Here is a 20,447-nt window from a genome sequence, read left to right as displayed (position 1 = left end):
TGACCGATGAAAAACATTATGAATAGAAAAAGATGCAGGGAGGTCCAAACGGAAGGACACAGGGTTAAGAATCTCCAATATCTTGTACGGGCCGATGAACCGAGGCTTAAACTTAGGAGAAGAAACCCTCATAGGGACAAAACGAGAAGACAACCACACCAAGTCCCCAACACAAAGCCGAGGACCAACCCGACGCCGGCGGTTGGCAAAAAGCTGAGTCTTCTCCTGGGACAACTTCAAATTGTCCACTACCTGCCCCCAAATCTGATGCAACCTCTCCACCACAGCATCCACTCCAGGACAATCCGAAGATTCCACCTGACCAGAAGAAAATCGAGGATGAAACCCCGAATTACAGAAAAAAGGAGACACCAAGGTGGCAGAGCTGGCCCGATTATTGAGGGCAAACTCCGCTAAAGGCAAAAAAGCAACCCAATCATCCTGATCTGCAGACACAAAACACCTCAAATATGTCTCCAAGGTCTGATTCGTCCGCTAGGTCTGGCCATTAGTCTGAGGATGGAAAGCAGACGAGAAAGACAAATCTATGCCCATCCTAGCACAGAATGCTCGCCAAAATCTAGACACGAATTGGGTTCCTCTGTCAGAAACGATATTCTCCGGAATACCATGCAAACGGACCACATTTTGAAAAAACAGAGGAACCAACTCGGAAGAAGAAGGCAACTTAGGCAGGGGAACCAAATGGACCATCTTAGAGAAACGGTCACACACCACCCAGATGACAGACATCTTCTGAGAAACAGGAAGATCCGAAATAAAATCCATCGAGATGTGCGTCCAGGGCCTCTTCGGGATAGGCAAGGGCAACAACAATCCACTAGCCCGAGAACAACAAGGCTTGGCCCGAGCACAAACGTCACAAGACTGCACAAAGCCTCGCACATCTCGAGACAGGGAAGGCCACCAGAAGGACCTTGCCACCAAATCCCTGGTACCAAAGATTCCAGGATGACCTGTCAACGCAGAAGAATGAACCTCAGAAATGACTTTACTGGTCCAATCATCAGGAACAAACAGTCTACCAGGTGGGCAACGATCAGGTCTATCCGCCTGAAACTCCTGCAAGGCCCGCCGCAGGTCTGGAGAAACGGCAGACAATATCACTCCATCCTTAAGGATACCTGTAGGTTCAGAGTTACCAGGGGAGTCAGGCTCAAAACTCCTAGAAAGGGCATCCGCCTTAACATTCTTAGAACCCGGCAGGTAGGACACCACAAAATTAAACCGAGAGAAAAACAACGACCAGCGCGCCTGTCTAGGATTCAGGCGTCTGGCGGACTCAAGATAAATTAGATTTTTGTGGTCAGTCAATACCACCACCTGATGTCTAGCCCCCTCAAGCCAATGACGCCACTCCTCAAAAGCCCACTTCATGGCCAAAAGCTCCCGATTCCCAACATCATAATTCCGCTCGGCGGGCGAAAATTTACGCGAGAAAAAGGCACAAGGTCTCATCACGGAACAATCGGAACTTCTCTGCGACAAAACTGCCCCAGCTCCGATTTCAGAAGCGTCGACCTCAACCTGAAAAGGAAGAGCAACATCAGGCTGACGCAACACAGGGGCGGAAGAAAAGCGGTGCTTAAGCTCCCGAAAGGCCTCCACAGCAGCAGGGGACCAATCAGCAACATCAGCACCCTTCTTAGTCAAATCAGTCAATGGTTTAACAACATCAGAAAAACCAGCAATAAATCGACGATAAAAGTTAGCAAAGCCCAAAAATTTCTGAAGACTCTTAAGAGAAGAGGGTTGCGTCCAATCACAAATAGCCTGAACCTTGACAGGATCCATCTCGATGGAAGAGGGGGAAAAAATATATCCCAAAAAGGAAATCTTTTGAACCCCAAAAACGCACTTAGAACCCTTCACACACAAGGAATTAGACCGCAAAACCTGAAAAACCCTCCTGACCTGCTGGACATGAGAGTCCCAGTCATCCGAAAAAATCAAAATATCATCCAGATACACAATCATAAATTTATCCAAATAATCACGGAAAATGTCATGCATAAAGGACTGAAAGACTGAAGGGGCATTTGAAAGACCAAAAGGCATCACCAAATACTCAAAGTGGCCCTCGGGCGTATTAAATGCGGTCTTCCACTCATCCCCCTGCTTAATTCGCACCAAATTATACGCCCCACGGAGATCTATCTTAGAGAACCACTTGGCCCCCTTTATGCGAGGAAACAAATCAGTCAGCAGTGGCAACGGATATTGATATTTAACCGTGATTTTATTCAAAAGCCGATAATCAATACACGGTCTCAAAGAGCCATCTTTCTTAGCCACAAAGAAAAAACCGGCTCCTAAGGGAGATGACGAAGGACGAATATGTCCCTTTTCCAAGGACTCCTTTATATATTCTCGCATAGCAGCATGTTCAGGCACAGACAGATTAAATAAACGACCCTTAGGGTATTTACTACCCGGAATCAAATCTATGGCACAATCGCACTCCCGGTGCGGAGGTAATGAACCAAGCTTAGGTTCTTCAAAAACGTCACGATATTCAGTCAAGAATTCAGGAATCTCAGAGGGAATAGATGATGAAATGGAAACCACAGGTACGTCCCCATGCTTCCCCTTACATCCCCAGCTTAACACAGACATAGCTTTCCAGTCAAGGACTGGGTTATGAGATTGCAGCCATGGCAATCCAAGCACCAACACATCATGTAGGTTATACAGCACAAGAAAGCGAATAATCTACTGATGATCCGGATTAATCCGCATAGTTACTTGTGTCCAGTATTGTGGTTTATTACTAGCCAATGGGGTGGAGTTAATCCCCTTCAGGGGTATAGGAGTTTCAAGAGGCTCCAAATCATACCCACAGCGTTTGGCAAAGGACCAATCCATAAGACTCAAAGCGGCGCCAGAGTCGACATAGGCATCCGCGGTAATAGATGATAAAGAACAAATCAGGGTCACAGATAGAATAAACTTAGACTGTAAAGTGCCAATTGAAACAGACTTATCAAGCTTCTTAGTACGCTTAGAGCATGCTGATATAACATGAGTTGAATCACCGCAATAGAAGCACAACCCATTTTTTCGTCTTAAATTCTGCCGTTCACTTCTGGACAGAATTCTATCACATTGCATATTCTCTGGCGTCTTCTCAGTAGACACCGCCAAATGGTGCACAGGTTTGCGCTCCCGCAGACGCCTATCGATCTGGATAGCCATTGTCATGGACTCATTCAGACCCGCAGGCACAGGGAACCCCACCATAACATCCTTAATGGCATCAGAGAGACCCTCTCTGAAATTCGCCGCCAGGGCGCACTCATTCCACTGAGTAAGCACAGCCCATTTACGGAATTTCTGGCAGTATATTTCAGCTTCGTCTTGCCCCTGAGATAGGGACATCAAGGCCTTTTCCGCCTGAAGCTCTAACTGAGGTTCCTCATAAAGCAACCCCAAGGCCAGAAAAAACGCATCCACATTGAGCAACGCAGGATCCCCTGGAGCCAATGCAAAAGCCCAATCCTGAGGGTCGCCCCGGAGCAAGGAAATCACAATCCTGACCTGCTGAGCAGGATCTCCAGCAGAGCGAGATTTCAGGGACAAAAACAACTTGCAATTATTTTTGAAATTTTGAAAGCAAGATCTATTCCCCGAGAAAAATTCAGGCAAAGGAATTCTAGGTTCAGATATAGGAACATGAACAACAAAATCTTGTAAATTTTGAACTTTCGTGGTGAGATTATTCAAACCTGCAGCTAAACTCTGAATATCCATTTTAAACAGGTGAACACAGAGCCATTCCAGGATTAGAAGGAGAGAGAGAGAGAGAGAAAGGCTGCAATATAGGCAGACTTGCAAGAGATTCAATTACAAGCACACTCAGAACTGAAGGGAAGGGGAAAAAAAAAAAAAAAAAAATCTTCAGCAGACTTCTCTTTTCTCTCCTTTCTCTGTCAATTAATTTAATCCTTTTTTGGCCGGTCAAACTGTTATGGTTCTCAATGGCAAGAGAACATAGCCCAGAAAACATAAGTACTAGCTCTTGGAAGGATGGAAACTAAACTGACCATGAACTAAACCTGCCGCACAACTAACAGTAGCCGGGTAGCGTTGCCTACGTTTTTTATCCCTAGATGCCCAGCGCCGGCCGGAGGACTAACTAATCCTGGCAGAGGAAAATATAGTCCTGGCTCACCTCTAGAGAAGTTTCCCCGATAGGCAGACAGAGGCCCCCACATATATTGGCGGTGATCTTAGATGAAATGACAAACGTAGTATGAAAATAGGTTTAGCAAAATTGAGGTCCGCTTACTAGATAGCAGGAAGACAGAAAGGGCACTTTCATGGTCAGCTGAAAACCCTATCAAAATACCATCCTGAAATTACTTTAAGACTCTAGTATTAACTCATAACATCAGAGTGGCAATTTCAGATCACAAGAGCTTTCCAGACACAGAAACGAAACTACAGCAGTGAACTGGAACAAAATGCAAAAACAAACGAGGACTAAAGTCCAACTTAGCTGGGAGTTGTCTAGCAGCAGGAACATGCACAGAAAGGCTTCTGATTAAAATGTTGACCGGCATGGAAGTGACAGAGGAGCAAGGTTAAATAGCGACTCCCACATCCTGATGGAAACAGGTGAACAGAGGGGATGATGCACACCAGTTCAATTCCACCAGTGGCCACCGGGGGAGCCCAAAATCCAATTTCACAACAGGAAGCGCTGTCTGGATATGGGTTGTGAACTGCCTATATCTGCCTTTACTAATTTGTCTCGTATGTTACGTGGTCTCCGGAAGCAAGGGAGAAAGGGTTCGTTAAATTCCTTGACACTTGGATGTGCTGCTCCTAAGATACCCCAATGGCGTCGTATGGATTTATGCAATAGATAGGCCACGGGATGAAAATTATGAACGAAGGGGATGCGGTATTTTGCATCTGTCCTCCTACACGGGGAGGGGTCTGTTTTAGTAATATCAAGAGTATGGGGGGGATAGCCCCTCTCTAGAAATTTCTTCCGCATCTCCTCTAAACGTTTCTCTTGTAAGTTCTTGTCAGAGACTATTTTGTTGACCCTATGTAGCTGAGATTTGGGGATGGAATCTTTCATTTTTTGGGGGTGGAAGCTATCGTAGTGTAATAGGCTATTTCGATCTGTAGGTTTGATGTATAAATCTGTGGAGAGATCGCCTATTTCATTTTTGAGGACTGTGGTATTAGGAAAGTTGATTTTGCTTTGATCATAAGTAATTGTAAAATCTAGGCCCGGCCAGGAGGTCTTGAGGAATTCAAAAAAAGGATTCCAATGTTGCCTGGGGGCCATTCTAGATGCAAAATGTGTTTGGTTGTTGTCTCGTCATGTTCCTATGAAGGTTTCTTCTCCTAAGTTTAAGCCTCGTTTCATTGGTCCGTATAAGATTTCTGAAATTCTCAATCCTGTGTCATTTCGTTTGGTTCTTCCTGCTTCTTTTGCCATCCATAATGTGCTCCATAGGTCGTTGCTGCGGAGATATATGGCGCCTATGGTTCCCTCCGTTGATCCTCCTGCTCCAGTGCTGGTCGAGGGGGAGTTGGAGTATGTGGTGGAGAAGATCTTGGATTCTCGTATTTCGAGACGGAAACTTCAGTACTTGGTCAAATGGAAGGGCTATGGTCAGGAGGATAATTCCTGGGTTGTTACCTCTGATGTCCATGCTGCCGATTTAGTTTGTGCCTTTCATTTGGCTCGTCCTGATCGGCCTGGGGGCTCTGGTGAGGGTTCGGTGACCCCTCCTCAAGGGGAAGGTACTGTTGTGAGTTCCGTTCTCGAACTCCCTCCTGTGGTCATGAATGGTACTTCGGCGAGTTCTGTCTGTGAACTCCCTCTGGTGGCTGTGAGTGGAGCTACTAGCCATTGAGGTGCTTTCCTCACCTGCTCCTCATTTGTTGCTAGACTGGCTTCTCTATTTAACTCCACTCAGATCGTTAGTGTATGCCAGCTGTCGATGTCTTAGCATTGGTTCAGTTCTCTCTGGGACCTTTCTGAGGACCTGTCTATTCCAGCAGAAGCTAAGTTCCTGCTTGTTTATTTTTTGCTCATTGTTTTCTTGCTAAAATTCCAGTCCATCTTGCAACCATGATATTTCCTTGCTAGTTGGAAGCTCTGGGGGTGCAGAGTGGCACCACCGCACCGTGAGTCGGTGCGGGGGTCTTTTTGCACACTCTGTGTGGTTATTTGTAGTTTTTTGTGTTGACCGCAAAGATCTCTGTTCTATCCTCAATCTGTTTAGTTAGACTGGCCTCCTTTGCTGAAACCTATTTCATTTCTGTGTTTGTATATTCCTCTTAACTCACAGTCAATACTTGTGGGGGGCTGCCTTTACCTTTGGGGAATTTCTCTGAGGCAATGTGAGGCTTTGTTTCATATCTTTAGGGGTAGTTAGCTCTTAGGCTGTTAAGAGGCGTCTAGGCAGAGTCAGGCACGCTCCACGGCTATTTCTAGTGTGTGTGATAGGAGTAGGGTTTGCAGTCAGCAGAGTTCCCACTTCCCCAGAGCTAGTTCTGATTCCGTGTATACTATCAGGTCATTCCGGGTGCACCTAACCACCAGGTCCATAACACATATTGCTTGAAACCTGTGGCCTGCTTAATAATGTGGAACATCATTTTTAAGTAGTTTTCCTTTAATTAGAATCCCCTGAAAACTAATTATTACATGTAACATGTATCATATTAACATTGATTTCAGTGATACATTGAGCCCTGAGACACAATACCATCCATGAGTTTATTTGAAAAACAAAAAATTAAATCATTAAGACACTTAAATCCAATTTGCATAATCATTTGGAACACGGTGTGTTTCTAGTGCAGTGATGCAATTAAATTTTCGGATTTCATATTTGCATGCTATGAGCTACAGTGTGCTGCCTTTTTGTATGAGAGTATATGAGTTGGTGACTCTAGGTTCAGCACCAGTTCACACTTAGTCTATGTTTGGATGTGACGGCCATTTTTTTGTAGTTTGTATTCATTAGCCTTCAGACTGAGCACTCTGCCGTTTAGCCACAGGTATTTTTAATTCCAGCAGGACCACTACCCCTACGCAGAGATAAAGATTTTAGTCTAACAGAGGATTTATGTTCCCATACAGATGAAGACTTTATTCTAAGTGAGGAAAGGCATTGCTAGGTCCTGGAAATGAGAAATACCTTAACATGGCTTCCAGGTACACATGAATTGACCAATTTATGTGCTAAACTTTCTCAATTTTTCATATTTCTAGTGCAGTGATGCAATTCAATATTTGCATGCTAGGCCCCATTTCCTATTCCAAATCATTTGGGCTAATATTGGGGTGCAGGCAGGAGGTCCATTTCCTAATTCTAATCGTTTGGGCTAATATTAAGGGTCAGGAGGCCTCATTTCCTAATGAAAATTGTTTGAGCTGATATTGGAGTGCAGGTACCAGACCACATTTCTTAAGTAAAATCATTTGGGTTAAAATTGTGGTGGAGGCAGGAGGCCCCATTTCCTTATCAAAATAGTTTGGGCTCATATTAGGGTACAGACACCAGGCCCCATTTCCTAATCAAAATCGTTAGTACTAATATTGTTGTGCAGGCACACTATCTCAGTAAATAAATACTGCTTGCTAATTTAGTGACAGGTGACTGACAGGCAGGTCATGGGCCTAGAGTTCTGAAACAGGTGGGAAGAGTACATCCAACATGAGTGGAAAAAGCGAGGTCATGGTGGAAGGGGCAATAAGATTGGTGTTTGACGTGTAGGTATGTTAGGCGGTAATGTTGCAGAAAGGTCTACTGAACACTGGCTTGTCCTATCCAAAGACAACTGACAACATCTGTTACTGGACAGGCTACTCAACTCCCTGTGCTACGCCTTGTAGATGAGGGCCAGAAAGAGCATATGCTGCAGTGGATGGCAAACACTGCATCAAGTGGCCTCTCCTCCTCTTCTTCCACCTTAACATCACACACACAGTACAATACTCAGACAAGGTACCGTAATTACCCTTGTTTCCCCCCACATCACAACTTTCCAAACTCCCAACTGACTGTGGAACCACAGATAGGCGAGTCTGCAGAGCTATTCACACATTCTATTCCATGGGCATCAGAGGTCTGTTCCAAAGATTTACAGAATCCAGAGGAAGAAAGCATCTACACCGATGCCCAACATTTTTTCCTGTAGGATCCAGGGCAGAAACTAGACCTTCATCACCAGATGTTAACCCATGGGGTGGAGGTGATCCTGATGAGATTCAGAAATATGAGATGCAGACTGACTGTACTGTGCGGTCAGGGCAGAAAGAGGAGGAAGGTGACTCTCAGGACGATGAGTGGGAGAACAGAGAGGATAACGATGAGGTTGTAGATCCCACTCAGTGTAAACTCAGAGACAAGCAGCCTGCTGAGCTACTCAGCAGAGGAGGTGAAGGAGATTACGATGTGGCTTGATGCACAGACAAGGAGTGATGTAACCACAACAAGCACTGCACTCGCAGCCACAACTCTGGCTGTGGCCAGCAGCGGTCGTGAGTCTGCAGCTCGCAGTGGCGGCAAGGGTTGCCTAGACTGGGCCATTTTGAAACTGCAAAGGATGACCCAACCCACATTATCTGCCAACATTGCAAAAAATGATTCAGTAGATGCAAAAATTGCAATAATTTGACTACTACATGCATGAACCGGCACATGCACAATCAACGTGCCTTAGTCTGGGAATGTCACTGAGCTAAACTAGTGGACCTCGCCAACCACCGGCCATTCCATCAACCGCATCTGCTGCTTCTTCCTCCTCTGTCACCATGGCAAGTGTTCTCACACACATCACACCAGACAATCTTAAGAGTGAATTTCATAGAATCATAGAATGGTAGAGTTGGAAGGGACCTCCTGGGTCATCTGGTCCAAGCCCCTGCGCAAAGCTGAATTTACTAAATCACCCCAGACAGATGTCTGTCCAGCCTCTGTTTGAAGACTTCCATGGAAGGAGAACTCACCACCTCTCGTGGCAGCCTGTTTCACCCTAACTGTCAAAAAGTTATTTCTAATATCTAATTTTTGTCTCCTCCCATTCAGTTTCTTGCTTATTTGCTTCTTCTTGATTCAGTTTCTTGCTTGCTTTGCTTCTAGTCTTTCCTTGTGCAAATGAGAATAAAGATGATCCTTCTACAATGTAACAGCCCTTGAGATATTTGTAGACAGCTATTAAGTCTCCTCTGAGTCTTCTTTTTTGCAAGCTAAACATTCCCAAATCCTGTAACCGTTCCTCATAGGACATGGTTTGCAGACTGGTCACCATTCTGATCACTCTTCTCTGAACTTGCTCCAGTTTGTTGATGTCTTTTTTAAAATGTGCTGCCCAAAACGGGACATAGCATTCCAGTTGAGGTCTGACCAAAGAGGAGTAGAGGGCAATAATGACTTTGCATGATCTAGACTGTATGCTTCTGTTAATACATCCCAGAATTACATTTGCCTTTTTGCTGCTGCATCACTCATGTTCAGTTTATGATCTATTAGTATACCCAAGTCTTTTTCACATGTGCTGTTGTTTAGCCCAATTCTTCCCATTCTGTATATGCTTTTTCATTTTTATTGCCCAGATGTAGAACTTTGCATATTTCCTTGTTAAAAAACATTCTGTTATTTGCTGCCTACTGCTCCAGTTTATTTATATCTTTTTGAATCCTCTCTCTTCTATAGTACCAGCTTTCCCTTCTAGCTTTGTGTCATCAACAAATGTAATCAGTGTACCCGCAATTCCTTCATCTAAATCATTGATAAAGATGTTGAATAATGCAGGGCCCAGGACAGAACATTCTTCCAACTGGATGTGCAGCCATTTACGACCACTCTATGGGTTCGATCACTAAGCCAGTTATGAATCCACCTAACAGTTGTCTTGTCCATTCCATACTTAGTCATTTTTTCAATAAGGATAGTGTGAGATACTTTGTCAAATGCTTTGCTGCAGTCAAGATATACTATATCTACAGCATTTCCCTGATCCACCCAGTCAGTGATTCTGTCATAGAAGGAAATTAAGTGGGTCTGACATGACATTAGTTACAAACCCATGCTGACTCTGGTTAATCACTTCATTCTTATCCAGGTAGTTACATACATGTTGTATAATAATTTGTTCAAAGATCTTTCCTGGTATAGAAGTCAGACTCACCGGTCTACAAATCCCTGGGTCCAACTTCTTCCACGTTTTAAAGATAGGAACAACATTTGCTCTTGTCCAGTCTTCTGGGACTTCTCATGTTCTCCAAGAATCCAAGACAGCAGTGAGGCACACAGTATGCATTGCAGTTATAGACTTCCAACCCCAGGAACGTTGAGTCGTCAATGCAAAAACATTAGCAGCAGCAGTTTAAGTGGCATAAGCAATTTCTGTGAGATGTGTCATACATTTTTTACACCAGCACATGCACCAGCAGAACAGCATATAAGTCTGACACGTTATGAATGACAGAAAAGGATGATGCAGTAGTATCTCAAGCTCAATATCAATGCCATCTGGGAGACTCCAAGTTGGGTCTCTATCTGGTGGGTTGCCTTTAGTGGAAGGGGTCTCAGAGCACCATTATACTACTTCTACTCTGGGGAAATTGATGCCACTTTAGTAGTGTGTGACAATAATTTTGGGAAATGTGGAGACTTCAAGTTGGGTCTCCATCTGGTGGGTTGCCTGTAGTGGAAAGGGTGTCAGAGGTCCATTATACTATTTTTGTTCTGGGGAAATTGATGCCACTTTAGTGGTGTATGTCAATAAGTTTTTGAAATGTGGAGACTCCAAGTTAGGTCTCCATCTGGTGAGTTGCCTGTAGTGGAAGGGGTGTCAGAGACCCATTATACTATTTTTGCTCTGGGGAAATTGATGTCACTTTAGTGGTGTGTGGCAATAATTTTTTTAAATGTTTGCACTCCAAGTTGGGTCTCCTTCATGTGTGTTGCTATAGAAGTAGGGCTCCCAGAGCGGCAGGCCTGCACTTACTTTCGGTCATTACCTGTGTTACTACAAAGGTTCGGTATCTGCAAACTCATGCTGACCTGGATAATCATAATGGCAGATCAATTTTAACATTTAGCGAACATGATGAATAAAAAAAACCCAAACTGTTGCGAAATTGCACTTTTTTTGCAATATCATCACACATGGAATTTTGTTCCTATTTTCTAGTAAACTAAATAGTAAAATCAATGGTGTTGTTCAAAATGACAACTCGTCCCGCACAAATAAAGCCATCATATGGCCAGAAAAATAAAAATATTATGGTTCTGGTAAGAAGGAGAGCAAAAAACAAAAAGTGCAAAAATAGAAAATTGCAAGGCCGTGAAGGGGTTAAGTAAAATAGGTTACTTGCATTTCTTTCAAAAATATGCAAAGTAAAAATATTCTTTGTGGGAATGTAGCATAAGTGGCTTCCACACCCCTGATTTACCCCAGTGTGTTTGCCTGACTTCAGCTACATTCAGAACATACACATTTGGAGTACAGATGATAGAACTGATGGGTCAGCAGCAATGTCTTCTGAGTTTTCTGCTTATGAGACCAATGCACTGCAGCAGAGGCGCATTCTAAGCACAATGCCTGGGGATCTGAGTGCGTGTGCACACCCCAGCAGTAGCTGACAAGGAAGGAGGAGGTGCGGGACGGGACGGGGCTGTGGCGGTGAATGAGTCGCTTACCTGCCGCAGAGAGGACCAGAGTGCAGGGACATCAGATGGATATAAATAACCATGGTACTGCTGAAAACGTCATCTTGTTCTGCAAAAAATGAGCCGCCATACAGCATCATCAGTGAAAAAATAAAAAAGTTATAGTCCTCAGAATAAAGTGATGCAAAAATAATTATTTTTTATATAAAATAGTTTTTATCATATAAAAGCGCCAAAACATAAAACATGATATAAATGAGGTATCGCTGTAATCGTACTGACCCGAAGAATAAAACTGCTTCATCAATTTTACCAAACGTGGAACGGTATAAACGCCCCCCCTCCAAAAGAAATTCATGAATAGCTGGTTTTTGGTCATTCTGCCTCACAAAAATTGGAATAAAAAGTGATCAAAAAATGTCACATGCCCGAAAATGGTACCAATAAAAACGTCAACCCGTCCCGCCAAAAACAAGACCTCACATGACTCTGTGTACCCAAAATATGGAAAAATTATAGCTCTCAAAATGTGGCGATGCAAAAACTGTTGTGTGTGTGACGGCTGCAAATCATAAAAATCCACTAAAAAAACGCTATAAAAGTAAATCAAACCCCCCTTCATCACCCCCTTAGTTTGGGAAAAATAATAAAATTTGAAAAATGTATTTATTTCCATTTTCCCATTAGGATTAGGGTTAGGGTTAGGGTTGGGGCTAAAGTTAGAGTTAGGGTTGGGGCTAAAGTTAGGGTTAGGTTTGGGGCTAAAGTTAGGGTTAGGGTTGGGGCTAAAGTTAGGATTGGGGCTAAAGTTAGGGTTAGGGCTACAGTTAGGGTTGGGGCTAAAGTTTGGGTTAGGGTTGGGGCTAAAGTTACGGTTAGGTTTGGGGCTAAAGTTAGGGTTAGGGCTAAAGTTAGGGTTGGCAATACAGTTAGGGTTGGGGCTAAGGTTAGGGTTGGGGCTAAAGTTACGGTTAGGTTTGGGGCTAAAGTTAGGGTTAGGGCTAAAGTTAGGGTTAGGGTTTGTGCTAAAGTTAGGGTTAGGGTTGGGGCTAAAGTTAGGGTTAGGGTTAAAGTTAGGGTTAGGATTACATTTACGGTTGGAATTAGGGTTGGGGTGTGGTTAGGGTTAGGGTTGGGATTAGGGTTAGGGGTGTGTTGGGTTAGGGGTGTGTTGGGGTTAGGGGAGTGTTTGGATTAGGACTAGGGGCATGTTCGGGTTAAGGGTGTGGTTAGGGTTATGGTTAGGGTTGGGATTAGGGTTAGGAGTGTGTTTGGGTTAGGGTTTCAGTTAGAATTCGTGGGTTTCCACTGTTTAGGCACATCACGGGCTCTCCAAAAGCGACATGGCGACATATGGGGTATCAGCATACTCAGGACAAATTGGACAACAAGTTTTGTGGTCCAATTTCTCCTGTAGGGTAACAGGGAAACTGGGAAAATACAAAACTGGGAGCTAAAAACTAATTTTTGTGGGGAAAAAAAGGATTTTTTATTTTCATGGCTCTACGTTATAAACTGTAGTGAAACACTTGGGGGTCACAGTTCTCACAACACATCTAGATAAGTTCCTTAGGGGTCTACTTTCCAAAATGGTGTCACTTGTGGGGGGATTCAATGTTTAGTCACATCAGGGGCTCTCCAAACGCGACACGGCGTCCCATCTCAATTACAGTCAATTTTGCATTGAAAAGCCAAATGGTGCTCTTTCCCTTCCGAGCTCTCCCATGCGCCCAAACAGTGGTTTACCTCCACATATGGGGTATTGGCGTACTCAGGACAAATTGTACAATAACTTTTGGGGTCCAATTTCTTCTGGTACCCTTGGGAAAATAAAAAATTGGGGTCGAAAAGTTCATTTTTGTGAAAAAATATGATTTTTTTATTTTTACGGCTCTACATTATAAACTTCTGTGAAGCACTTGGTGGGTCAAAGTGCTCACCACACATCTAGATAAGTTCCTTTGGGGGTCTACTTTCCAAAATGTTGTCACTTGTGGGGGGTTTCAATGTTAGGCACATCAGGGGCTCTCCAAACGCGACATGGCATCCGATCTCAATTCCAGTCAATTTTGCATTGAAAAGTCAAATGGCGCTCCTTCCCTTCAGAGCTCTGCCATGCGCCCAAACAGCGGTTTACCCCCAGATATGGGGTATCAGTGTACTCAGGACAAATTGTACAACAACTTTTGGGGTCCAATTTCTCCTTTTACCCTTGGTAAAATTAAACAAATTGGAGCTGAAGTAAATTTTTTGTGAAAAAAAGTAAAATGTCCATTTTTTTTTTAAACATTCCAAAAATTCCTGTGAAACACAAGAAGGGTTAATAAACTTTTTGAATGTGGTTTTGAGCACCTTGAGAGGTGCAGTTTTTAGAGTGGTGTCACACTTGGCTATTTTCTATCATATAGACCCCTCAAAGTGACTTCAAATGTGATGTGGTCCCTAAAAAAAATGGTGTTGTAAAAATGAGAAATTGCTGGTCAACTTTAACCCTTATAACTCCCTAACAAAAAAAATGTTGGTTCCAAAATTGTGCTGATGTAAAGTAGACATGTGGGAAATGTTACTTATTAAGTATTTTGTGTGACATAACTCTGTGATTTAAGGGCATAAAAATTAAAAGTTGGAAAATTGTGAAATTTTCTAAATTTTCGCCAAATTTCCATTTTTTTCACAAATAAACGCAAGTTATATCGAATAAATTTTACCACTATCATGAAGTAGAGTATGTTACGAGAAAACAATATCAGAATCATCAGGATCCGTTTAAGCGTTCCAGAGTTAAAACCTGGGGGTTAAGGGGTTAAACAACTTGCACAACAAATTGAGATAACATAATTGTGAAATCCTCTGTTTGCTGTGACAGCCGCTTTAGCGATGATGTCAGGAGTAGTGTTGAGCATTCCGATACCGCAAGTATTGGGTATCGGCCGATACTTGCGGGTATCGGAATTCCGATACCGAGATCCGATACTTTTGTGGTATCGGGTATCGGTATCGAAACAACATTAATGTGTAAAAGAAAGAATTAAAATAAAAAATATTGCTATACTCACCTCTCCGACGCAGCCTGGACCTCACCGAGGGAACCGGCAGCGTTCTTTGCTTAAAATGCGCGCGTTTACTTCCTTCCGTGACGTCACGGCTTGTGATTGGTCGCGTGCTGCCCATGTGGCCGCGACGCGAACAATCACAGCAAGCCGTGACGTAATTTTCAGGTCCTGAATGCCTAATTCTAGGCATTCAGGATTTTAAAATTACGTTCCGGCTTGTGATTGGTCGCGTCGCGGTCACATGGGCGACGTGACCAATCACAAGCCGTGACGTCACGGGAGGCAGGAAACGCGCGCATTTTAAAATTACGTCACGGCTTGTGATTGGTTGCGTGCCGCCCATGTGACCGCGATGCGACCAATCACAGCAAGCCGTGACGTAATTTAAGGTCCTTAATGTCTAATTCTAGGCATTCAGGATTTTAAAATTATGTTCCGGCTTGTGATTGGTCGCGTCGCGGTCACATGTGTCCGCAACGCGACCAATCACAGCAAGCCGTGACGTAATTTAAGGTCCTTAATGCCTAATTCTAGGCATTCAGGATTTTAAAATTACGTTCCGGCTTGTGATTGGTCGCGTCGCGGACACATGTGACCGCGACGCGACCAATCACAAGCCGGAACGTAATTTTAAAATCCTGAATGCCTAGAATTAGGCATTAAGGACCTTAAATTACGTCACGGCTTGCTGTGATTGGTCGCGTCGCTCAACACTAGTCAGGAGCCGTATTAGGGTCCGACATCCTTTTCCCACAAATATCTGTTAGGCACTAACGTAAGTTGTGTTGCTGTATGTCACTGTGACTTTCAGACGACTGCTCCCCTCCAGCGGCAATATCAAGGGGAGGAAAGGTCTAATACTGTGACGACACCAGTAATAATTATCAGCACGATTTATGTGAACATCAGTTGAACCCACTGATTTTGACGGGATCAGGCAACTATCTAATGTGGATGAGAGAGCTCCAATCCCTATAAATGATGTGGGGAAAAGAAGGAAGGGGCATGTTGCCTTTCAACATGTCTGATCCTTTCTCATGAAAAATAAGCTGTAGCAAGAGGTGTTTCGCAGTAGCTTATCTCCCTCGCCCTATTGCGAATATGTGCATGCTAGCCTGGCGCCTTTTAAAGGTGTAGAGGCAACTTTAAACCAGTTGAGCAGTCAAAAAATATGAAGACGTGATCCCCCATAAATCCATATTTTATTGTACAGAAGGACTATAATGACCCTCCTGTCATATTATTTTTAATTTAAGAGCACCCCTCATTTCAAAAAAAGCTAAAGAAAAGCATGGTCTTTCTGCTCCAATCTCCCACAATAAGTTAAAACCGATTTTGGGTAACATACCAATCTAATATATCCAGGTACTGTAACTATTATGGTTTCTAACTTGCCATCCATTATTTTTAAGTGAGTGGTTCTTCTTCTGCAATCTGACAGCACTATAGGTACTAGTACTTTGCATACAACACTTTTTAGCATGCATTGTTCCCATCATAACCAGGATTCACGCGAAAGACATTCTGATAGGGAATTTAGATTGTGATCTCCATTAGGGACAACGATGATAATGTCTGTAAAGTGCTGTATAATATGATGGTGCTATATAAGCAAAGCATAATAATGATAATAATAGTAATTCTCCCAAACTGAAAGTCCTCCTCTCTGTTATGCTTCTTTGGAGTTTTACAGACTGAAGAGTGGAAACTGGGGGGTCAGGACTTTAGAGTGATTGGTGGGGGGGGGGCCTGAAAACTTTTTACAAAAATATGCATTCTGGAAAATAACAATTGTTTGGAAATTCAGCAAAATGGCGGCTGCCTATGGCCATCATCTTTCTGAATGGTAGAGGGCCGACAAAAGGTTAAAAAGAAAAAAAACATACTCACCTGACTGCTCACCTTTTCAGCCGCCCCCGCTACTCCCTGCCTGCTATCCGGTTCTTTGTGCTTCCGTCACTTTCCATCTCTGGACAGGGGTTCACACTACGACTGGTCTTCCGGCCGGGGGCAGGCCTCGAAGGTCACACCAGTGGGCAGGGAGAAGCAGGAGTGGCCAGAGAGATAAGTATAAGCAGGGTCGGACTGGCCCACCAGGGAACCGGAGCATTCTCCGGTGGGCCCAGGCCCTGACACCTGCTGGCATACAGTGCCAGCAGCTGCCTAGGGCCCCCGCTGCTCCAGGGGCCCCCAGCAAGTGGGGTGTCGCTAATAGCGCACATCCGCAGCTGCTATGGGGCCCCCGGTACCAGCGGAGCAGCAGCGGGAGACAGGAAGCCTAAGCCTGTCCCAGCTGCTAAATTGAAATGAATATTCACGCTTCCCCACGCGAGAGTGGCTTCAGGCTCAAGTATAGCCAGAGTGGCTTCAGGCTCATGTACCGCCTTAGCGGCTTCAGGCTCAGGTACCACCGGAGTGGTTTCAGGTTCAGGTACCGCTGGAGCGGCTTCAGGTAACACAGGCAACGGGGATAGGTTCTGGGTTAGGCAATATGGGTCACAGGCACAGGTTGTTCCGCATAACAAAAAAGAAAAAACTGGTGTCTCTGGAAAAATCTTGGCAGCTTTATTACATTTCCATTAAAATCAGGTCACATAGAGGAGAGCGTTCTGGTGTTGATGTGTTTCAACTTTAGCAGGCTTAATTGTAACGATTAATTGTTATGATTGTTACGATTAAGATTGATAAAGTCGAAACGCATCAACACCAGAACACTGTCCTCTTGTGACCTGATTTTAATGGAAATGTAATAAAGCTGCCAAGATTTTACTGGAGACACCAGTTTTTTTCGTTATACTGGATTTATTTGCCCAGGTCGAGGGGCTTGCTGGATCTATGAAACTTATGCGATGGTGGATGTCTACAATGGTGAGCTCATCCAGATTTCTACAGGTTGTTCAGACTAAACGGGTTCTACAACAGGAACATTTTAGGGACCTGACAACTAACTAACAGGGACAAACTCAAACACTCGCCCAGAAAATGGCACTTTGCCGAAACACACGTTGTTCGTCAGTGAATATACAGCAGTCTCTGTGTCTCCTATGTGATGTATATACAGCAGTCTCAGTATCTACTATGTATACAGCTCTCTATGTGATGTATATATAGCAGTCTCTGTGTCTCCTATAAGATGTATATACCGCAGTCTCAGTATCTCCTATGTGATGTATACAGCTCTCTCTGTATGTGATGTATATACAGCAGTCTCTGTGTCTCCTATGTGATGTATATACAGCAGTCTCAGTATCTCCTATGTGATGTATACAGCTCTCTCGGTATGTGATGTATATACAGCAGTCTCTGTGTCTCCTATAAAATGTATATACCGCAGACCTCCCACTGCTTGAGTTCAATAAATGTAACATGAGCAGTGATGAAGCTCCCACTATGAAGAAACCTGCAGTGTAATATACATCTGTATTCAAAACGGCTTACTGCTGCAAGTTCTTTACAAAACTTATCACAAAGAGTCGGCTGTGCTCCAAACTCAAGCAATCCTGGAAAAGCAGCTACATGTAGCAACATCATCAATACCACCTAATATCAACCGTGGCAACAAAGTGAAGCAGCTCCAACCATTACATTAGGATTGAGTTAATTAAATGTTTGATCAAATATAGCAGGATCATGTTGATAATGTGCGGTCCCCGAAGGATGGTATAAATATCCAAATGGCCCTTGGCAGAAAAAAGGTTCCTACCTCTGAGCTAGTACGTAGAACCTGTGATATTGAATCTTTTTGAAGAAGAGCCTCCAAACCCATCCAAACTTGAACTTGAACCATCTCTCCATAGTATGACTGTTGTTAGTCAAGATTCCCTGTATGTATACAACTAATGGATGCCTCCTTGGCATGTTTGCAAGTCTAGGTATACTGTATATATTGCATACTTATGTGGGAGATGGGGTGACAGCTGCTAGATAGAAATGGAGCTATAGCTGGTAATTGATGGGGAAACGACGGGACTGAGATGTGCTAGAAATGTGAGATGATCTGACGGTATAAGTGTCAGAATCTCAGTAGAATCATTCAGAATATGTTGTAGCATAAATGGAAATCAGCTGAGTATGTGAACTAATCTAGGTGGAAAGTAGGCGGCTGGAACTGTGTGCTGGGGTCCAATAATAACAAATCTTCTGGGTATAGTGGTTGTGATGTACATGAAGTACTTTTGTTTCAGAGCTGATAATTAATTGGGGATTTATACGTTATAATTAATTGGATGTGCTAGGTTTTTTTTTTCTTTTAATGAATTAGGGGGGAATGTTATATGCATGTTTAATTGACTTGGGTGTAATGATGGCTTTACTGATTAATATGCGGGATTCTGTAGTCTTTGAGAATGTTGATAATAATCTGGCATTCCTATTACAGTGAAGCACAATGGATTGTTATATTTGCTAATAATTTTCTAAAACAGAAGAATAATAATCGCCTTTATTTACATGATTTTGATGTGGACCTAAAGCTATGTTCACATGTAGGGTTTTTTCTTACTTTTTATGCAAATGTAAAGCTGTTTTTACAGTAAAGGCAATAGATATGGAATTCAGAAATCTCTTGTAGACACTTGTTTGTGTTTTTGACTGACTTTGAGAATTGCAGCTTTTAAAACCTGCAGCGTGTCATTTCTTTCAGCATTTTTTTTTCACCCATGGAATTCAATGAGAAAGTGAAAAAAGCTTGAAAAAACACAACAAACATTTTTAGTGAATAAACCTAACTTTATTAACCCCTTCACCCCCAAGGGTGGTTTGCACGTTAATGACCGGGCCAATTTTTACAATTCTGACCACTGTCCCTTTATGAGGCTATAACTCTGGAACGCTTTGACGGATCTTGGCGATTCTGACATTGTTTTCTTGTGACATATTGTACTTCATGTTAGTGGTAAAATTTATTCGATATAACTTGCGTTTATTTGTGAAAAAAATGGAAATTTGGCAAAAATTTTGAAAATTTTGCAATTTTCCAACTTTGAATTTTTATGCCCTTAACCCCTTCACCCCCAAGGGTGGTTTGCACGTTAATGACCGGGCCAATTTTTACAATTCTGACCACTGTCCCTTTAGGAGGTTATAACTCTGGAACGCTTCAACGGATCTTGGCGATTCTGACATTGTTTTCTCGTGACATATTGTACTTCATGATAGTGGTAAAATTTCTTCGATATAACTTGCGTTTATTTGTGAAAAAAACGGAAATTTGGCGAAAATTTTGAAAATTTTGCAATTTTCCAACTTTGAATTTTTATGCCCTTAAATCACAGACATATGTCACGCAAAATACTTAATAAGTAACATTTCCCACATGTCTACTTTACATCAGCACAATTTTGGAACCAAAATTTTTTTTTGTTAGGGAGTTATAAGGGTTAAAAGTTGACCAGAAATTTCTCATTTTTACAACACCATTTTTTTTTAGGGACCACATCTCATTTGAAGTCATTTTGAGGGGTCTGTATGATAGAAAATACCCAAGTGTGACACCATTCTAAAAACTGCACCCCTCAAGGTGCTCAAAACCACACTCAAGAAGTTTATTAACCCTTCAGGTGTTTCACAGGAATTTTTGGAATGTTTAAATAAAAATGAACATTTAATTTTTTTTCACACAAAATTTATTTCAGCTCCAATTTGTTTTATTTTACCAAGGGTAACAGGAGAAAATAGACTGCAAAAGTTGTTGTACAATTTGTCCTGAGTACGCTGATACCCC

Source organism: Ranitomeya variabilis, chromosome 6 (genome assembly GCF_051348905.1).
Source record: "Ranitomeya variabilis isolate aRanVar5 chromosome 6, aRanVar5.hap1, whole genome shotgun sequence".
Lineage (NCBI taxonomy): Eukaryota > Metazoa > Chordata > Amphibia > Anura > Dendrobatidae > Ranitomeya > Ranitomeya variabilis.
This window is presented reverse-complemented; position numbering follows the sequence as displayed.